The following is a 7,701-nucleotide window of genomic DNA, read 5'->3' on the forward strand; positions in this document are numbered from 1 at the left end:
TACAGTTGTGGTCAAAAGTTTACATACACTTGTAAAGAAACATAATGTTATGGCTGTCTTGAGTTTTCAATAAGTTCTACAACTCTTATTTTTCTGTGATAGAGTGATCGGAACACATACATGTTTGTCACAAAAAACAGTCATAAAATTTGGTTCTTTCATAAATTTATTATGGGTCTGCTGAAAATGTCACCAAGTCTGCTGGGTCAAAAATATACATACAGCAACAAAATTTGTCAATTTTGGTGATGTAGCGAGTTGTGTCAATCAAATTAGCTTCATGTCATGGCCTCTTCACTTCTTGTAAGTGATTCTGATTGACTACAGCTGTTGACTTCTCATGAGCCCATTTAAATAGGGCTCATTTGACCCAGTGATTAGAGTCAGCTACAAAAGTTACAATGGGAAAGTCAAAGGAACTCAGTGTGGATCTGAAAAAGCGAATTATTGACTTGAACAAGTCAGGGAAGTCACTTGGAGCCATTTCAAAGCAGCTACAGGTCCCAAGAGCAACTGTGCAGACAATTATACGCAAGTATAAAGTGCATGGAACAGTTGTGTCACTGCCACGATCAGGAAGAAAACGCAAGCTATCACATGCTGCCGAGAGGAGATTGGTCAGGATGGTCAAGAGTCAACCAAGAATCACCAAGAAGCAGGTCTGCAAGGATTTGGAAGCTGATGGAACACAGGTGTCAGTCTCCACAGTCAAGCGTGTTTTACATCGCCATGGACTGAGAGGCTGCCGTGCAAGAAAGAAGCCCTTGCTCCAGAAAAGGCACCTTAAGACTCGGCTGAAGTTTGCTGCTGATCACATGGACAAAGATAAAACCTTCTGGAGGAAAGTTCTCTGGTCAGACGAAACAAAAATTGAGCTGTTTGGCCACAACACCCAGCAATATGTTTGGAGGAGAAAAGGTGAGGCCTTTAATCCCAGGAACACCATGCCTACTGTCAAGCATGGTGGTGGTAGTATTATGCTCTGGGGATGTTTTGCTGCCAGTGGAACTGGTTCTTTGCAGAAAGTAAATGGGATAATGAAGAAGGAGGATTACCTCCAAATTCTGCAGGAAAACTTAAAACCATCAGCCCGAAGGTTGGGTCTTGGGCGCAGTTGGGTGTTCCAACAAGACAATGACCCAAAACACACATCAAAAGTGGTAAAGGAATGGCTAAACCAGGCTAGAATTAAGGTTTTAGAATGGCCTTCCCAAAGTCCTGACTTAAACCCCATTGAGAACATGTGGACAGTGCTAAAGAAACAGGTTCATGCAAGAAAACCATCACATTTAGCTGAACTGCACCAATTCTGTCAAGAAGAGTGGTCAAACATTCGACCTGAAGCTTGCCAGGAGCTTGTGGATGGCTACCAAAAGCGCCTAGTTGCCGTGAAAATGGCCAAGGGACATGTAACCAAATACTAATGTTGCTGTATGTATATTTTTGACCCAGCAGACTTGGTGACATTTTCAGCAGACCCATAATAAATTTATGAAAGAACCAAATTTTATGACTGTTTTTTGTGACAAACATGTATGTGTTCCGATCACTCTATCACAGAAAAATAAGAGTTGTAGAACTTATTGAAAACTCAAGACAGCCATAACATTATGTTTCTTTACAAGTGTATGTAAACTTTTGACCACAACTGTATATGTTTGTTGAGAAAGTAAAAGATGTAAACTTGCATTTGAGGAGATGCCCTCCTAAGACTGTGGAGTGCCACAGTTAAAGAAAACAGTGCCTCATCTGGAGATGTAAACCAAGGCAACCCTTCAACTGATTATGTCATCAGCCAAGGACTGACCCCAAGGCTACCCGAGAGTAGGGATATGATTCATATCCCTAGTCTCAGGTAAAGTTCATATCATATTAACTTTAGCTTGAGCTATCGTAATGCACCCTGAAGCTGCACCCATTTTTTTCTTACATGGGTCAGCAGATTCAGGCTGGACCCATGATCAGAAATCCTCTTCTGCACAGCTGAGTCTTTCCTACAAGCAAGGAGGTCATAAATCCTAAACCAGTCAATGGGAGATATAGACAACAACAGAACGTCTTCAGCTATAGAACAGAAGTCCAGGCAATTTTGTTTTTTTTACCTTCTTTTGGACAGGAGATAAAACAGCCTTGGATAGGGAACGAGTCTGAAGGAGGGGAGAGAGCACACAGCATGCCTTTGTGGAGTTTCTTTTTTTAAGTTTAACTTTTCTGCATAACCATGACAGATTATACAAATCATGAGCACAGGCATAGAAAGAACTTCCAGGGGACTTTTACCTGCAGAATAATGCTCCTTTAGATCACCTGAATTATTCTAGCTACAGTTGGCGATTTTTTCAGTTACATATTTTTTTAGGACAAAACTATGTAACTTGTAACTGCTGTTACTGCACATTTTATCTCTTTTTATTTTGAATAAAATTTAGCCACAAGCATATACCTTTAATCGAGACTCCTGGGTCACTTTTTGCATCCTTGGTAAGTCATCTCTTAATTTTGCTCTACCGGTTCTTAGTCTGTTTACACGAAATAACACAGGAGCTGAGCTAACATGGGGTTTTAGATTGCCTCCCTCCCGGATTGTCATCTTAACGCCTCTGAAAGGAGATAGAAGGGGACCTTCGTATCTCACTTGAGATGCATGGCCCTGAAAAGCTTTCTGTGTCCTTACTGGTGCCCCTGAGCTGTCTCTTACCTATTGACCTAGTAATTCACAGGTTTCATGCCTCATTCTACATAGGCTGATTTGTTAATTAAAATCCTACTTGTTTTTCATGTTTTCATGGTAATTTGATGCTTGTTTGTGATCTAGGTGATTTCAGTTGGTAAAAGTGGAATTAGATTCCTCAGAAAAAGCTGGATCAATGACACGAGAAGTTGCTGGTTGATTTTAGTCAGTAATTAAGTTAGTTCTAAACACAGCTTTTTTTTAATCTCGGTTATGATCTAAACTTGTTAGCTCTTAAAACATTCTTGAGTGGTCAAAGTGAGAGATAAGAACTAATGACTTTGAATAAACTGTTTAAAGCACTGATAAGGTGCACCACTTTAGGAGCTTAGTTTGTATTAAATAAAGCCATTCTTTAACACTCTTGTACATACATATATACCTTGGCATAATTATACACTATTAGACATAGTAATTCGATTGTATTTGTCTATGTATCCGGTGGCAGAAGAAATATTATTTCTATGACAGGCCTAAGGAAGAATGTGTGTCCTCCTGACTTAATGACCTTCACTTCAAGTTGACAAACCCTTCAATTTTTGCTAAGGAAGGTTTCTTTTATCAGTTCCAAGAGCCATTTGTTTTTGGATGTTTGGCTGTTTTTGAGGAGAACAATGCTTCCTGGTTTGATGTTAGGTTGAGAGGATCTCTATTTGTTACAGGGTTGAAGGGTTGGAAGAGTATTGTTTCCACTATTTATCCCAAAAGGTGTTACAAAGATGTTGGACTTGCCTCCACTGGTGTTTTACAGGTCAGAAGCATTTTATTTTCCAGCTGGAGTTGGAACCACATTAACCTTCTGAGTAAGAAGAGGGGCTGGTGAGAGTATAAATGAATCATCGGGATCAGTTGTAGCAGAAACAAGAGTCATGGCAGTGAAGATTGCAGCTACTTCTGCCATGAATGTGTGCAGCACCACATGAGTAAGTTTGTCCTTCAGCTGTAGAAACATGGAGTCTAGAATTCTCCTTACAAGTCTGATCATCATGTTCCATGATCCACCAAAATGTGGGGCATGGGGAGGACTAAAGGTCTAAGAGCAACCTTGGTTTAACAAATACATCCTAATAGTTGTGCTGTCAATGTCTGAAGGTATCTTCAGCTCCTTGAAAGCAGTCACAAAGTTAGTATCACAGCCCAAATAAATATGCTTTACAGGGTCACACACAGCAAGAAACTGCCTTACTGTGTTGATAAAACCAGATGTGTTGAGGGACTTGATGACTTCAATGTGAATTGCCCTGATGCCCAATTATGGGAAGACCACAGCCAAACATTTGCAGTGCAAAAGACCTCCTCTTGTTTGATGGAAAGGCAACATTCCAAGGTCCACATACATCTAATTCAACACTTGTAAACAGCAGGTTTGTTGAAAGTTGATCAACTGGAAGGTTGACCATTCATTGTGTGCTGAATTCTGCTCTGAGCCATTTGAATGTGACACATCGATGATACAGCTTTCTTCGTTCCACTGACTTGGAACTTTAATTACATCTTGACCTTAGAGAAGCATTATTGGTACTTGTGAGTTAATGTCTGGGATGAGATGTGCTACTGATTTCAGGTGTGTAAAATGCCGAGTGACACTGAGTGTTGGAATCTCATGCCTGTTAAATGGAATGTCATTATATTCTATGATGCAGAGTAGTGGGATGCAGATAGTTCCATCCAAGGATTCCTGTGCTTCTGCTGATACTTTTCACTCCAGTGCAGCTTTTCAGCAAGTAAGGAGCACTGGGATTTTGATTGTTCAAGGTACTGTGGACAAACCAATGATCTATTGCTTTGCTTGTCCAAAATGGCATACAGTTTCACCATACTGTCTCTGTGGACACCTGGATATACATTTACAAGCATATTTTAGAGCAGAATCAGGCCATCAAGTGTCTGCCTCAAACATGTGGCCATTTTGAATTTGGCGGACTCTGTTAGGACTTTCTTCTCCTGCCCGCCATACTCTGTGTTACATGTCTCTGGTTTTGGGAAATATAAGGACCTGTTCTGGCAAAATGAGTCATATATAGGGATGATTTCAATTTTAGTGTTTTTTTTTTTAATTCTCCATCTTAAAAGCTTCAAAATGATAAGCAGTTTGTTGAACTTTGGGTATTTATCACCTAGCTAGCAACAAGTGAGTTTTGTTAACAAGTGCACCAGTTTGAAAACTCAGAAAAAAAGCTGTCAATTTCAAAGGAAACTAATGGATCAGAAACAAAGGCTTTTTTCTGAAAACATACTTGTTAGAAAACTTTAAAGGTAGATTAGGAAGAATATATTCTATTTTAGTTGGACAGATTGTTAGATGGTGTCTTTATGGATGCATTTGTTTTGGTTTGTTTGCATATCTCAATTATAGCAAAAATCAATGTTTCCACTTTTCCTGCACTGCCACCTATGCAGATTATCACTCATTTTGCTATGATAGGACAGATATATCTGTTTTGTGATCGGAAACCTCAAAAGGTTTTGTTGGGCTTCCAGATTGTCTTTTCCATCCTGGGTACCATCCCTGTTTCAGACACAACGTTGAAGTTTGGATCACTCATAATGCTAGTGTCTTGATGAACTCTACAAAATAGGAAAATGGGGTATAGCAGGCACCAACTGATGCCCATTTTTCCTGAAGACAGAACATTCCTGTTATCAGTTCAACATGTTCCACTGACTCTTTAGAGAGACAATTGAGCAGGAAATGCTCAGACCTAAGTCAGGAATTGCAGTCTGGAAAGTGAAGTGAAATGCAGTGAAATTTATTTATATAGCACTTTTCAGCAGCAAGGCGATCCAAAGTGCTTTACAACACAGAAACAAATACAGAAATAAAAAACATCAATCAGGTAATTTTAGCTAATAGTTAGTTTGGTATAACTATAACAGGTAATTTGAGTAATTAGACTGCCCAACTCACTGAGCAGCAGTCTCTCTTTTTTACACTTAAGCATCTCCATGTGTCAGGCTTGGTGGTGACGGAGACGAACCCTGAGTGCAGACTCATTTTCAAAACGAAAACTTATTAAATAAAGAAAAAGAAACAAAACAAACAGCTGACGTGGCAGCAACTCAAACAGAACAAAAAATCCAAACACACGGCAGGGTAAGGCAACAAGGAACCATGGAACAGAGAACAGCAGCAACCGACAAACAATGAACTGACGGATAGTGAGAGAAGTGACCGGGTTTTTGAATACTGAGGGTGACGAGGTAAGTGGAAACAGGTGAGTGGGGATAATTACAGACAGGTGGAGATGGGCGTGGCAAGGAGGGCAAAAGAGTGACGGAGGAGGAGTGAATACTGAGCATAAACAGGAAAAAACAAACTGAAACACTAACTGAAACCCACAACAAAACATAAAAGAAAACAAAACAGAAACACAAAAAATCCAAATCCTCACACCATGCTTCCTTTTAACTTTGCTTTTTCTAGCTTTCAATTGATTTCTTCTTCAGCATAAGAAAGATGTACTTTTGCTGCTTTAGCTCTCATTCTCACCACCACTAATTAAGTTGATGACAAACAGAAGGTGCATAACTGTCTTTTAACAAGGTTGTGTCTTCTTTCATGTTATCTTGCCCACTGAAACCCATAGTAGTATTTTCATGTTCTCAGCATATGTGCTGAATATGACTTGACAGCCAGTTGAACACCTTCCTAACATCAAGACTCTGAAGTTGATGACTCAAAGTCTGCAGATTTTTTGATATTCTAAAGAAGGAAGGGTAAAACTAAAACATACATTATGTAATCACACAACTCACTCACGATATAAATTAAATTTGTGCTTTCTATAAACTTCAAATTTCAAATCTAACATTTGGTATCACATTCAATATGAGATCTATGTTAAAAAAAAATTTAACATGAACTTTTAGCACTTTAGGAGTAATGCAACATGGTAGTAGTAGTACTGCAGTACGGCATTATTTGAAATATATTTTATAACTGTAAAGACAAGCATAATGAACATATGTATGATGCTAGTCAATGCATGAGATGTATGCATGTTGCTGAATTACTCCCCCAAACAACAGCAGGTTTTAGAGACATGTTTTCACTTGTTTTCTCTTAGTTGGAAGCTACATGACACAACTTCATATTGCTAAAATCACATGACTCTTAGAAGGGCTGCATCAAATACAGAGAGACAAAATTATCTTTCATATAAAACTTTAACACATTTTAACTGTAGTTGAACACATACACTATAGCCATTTTTGTATTTTAAGGTCAGTCGGTTGTGGCAGCCTTCCTAAATCAGTTGTAGATGAACACCCAATGATTACTTTCTGGGAGTTTTATTGAAATCTCTCCAGTGGGTTATGGGATTTCTTTGTAACAAACAGTTGCATGAACACACCCATCCATCCATCCATTCTCTTCCGCTTATCCGGGGTCGGGTCGTGGGGGTAGCAGCCTAAGCAGGGAGACCCAGACTTCCCAGCCACTTGGGCCAGCTCCTCCGGGGGAATCCTAAGGCGTTCCCAGGCCAGCCGAGAAACATAGTCCTTCCAGCATGTCCTGGGTCTTCCCCGAGGCCTCCTCCCGGTGGGACGTGCCCGGAACACCTCACCAGGGAGGCGTCCAGGAGGCATCCTCACCAGATGCCCGAGCCACCTCAACTGGCTCCTTTCGACGTGGAGGAGCAGCGGCTTTACTCTGAGTCCCTCCCGGATGACCGAGCTTCTCACCCTATCTCTAAGGGAGAGCCCAGACACCCTGCGGAGGAAACTCATTTCAGCCGCTTGTATTCGCGATCTCGTTCTTTCAGTTACTACCCAAAGCTCGTGACCATAGATGAGGGTAGGAACGTAGATCGACCGGTAAATCGAGAGCTTCGCCTTTTGACTCAGCTCTCTCTTCACCATGACAGATCGGTACAGCGCCTGCTTCACTGCAGACTATGAGGGGCCGTTTAGGACAAAATGTACGTTTTGTCTCTCACACACTACAAAAAACTCACGCAAACTCAAAA

This window comes from Kryptolebias marmoratus, linkage group LG9 (assembly GCF_001649575.2).
Source record: "Kryptolebias marmoratus isolate JLee-2015 linkage group LG9, ASM164957v2, whole genome shotgun sequence".
Classification (NCBI taxonomy): domain Eukaryota; kingdom Metazoa; phylum Chordata; class Actinopteri; order Cyprinodontiformes; family Rivulidae; genus Kryptolebias; species Kryptolebias marmoratus.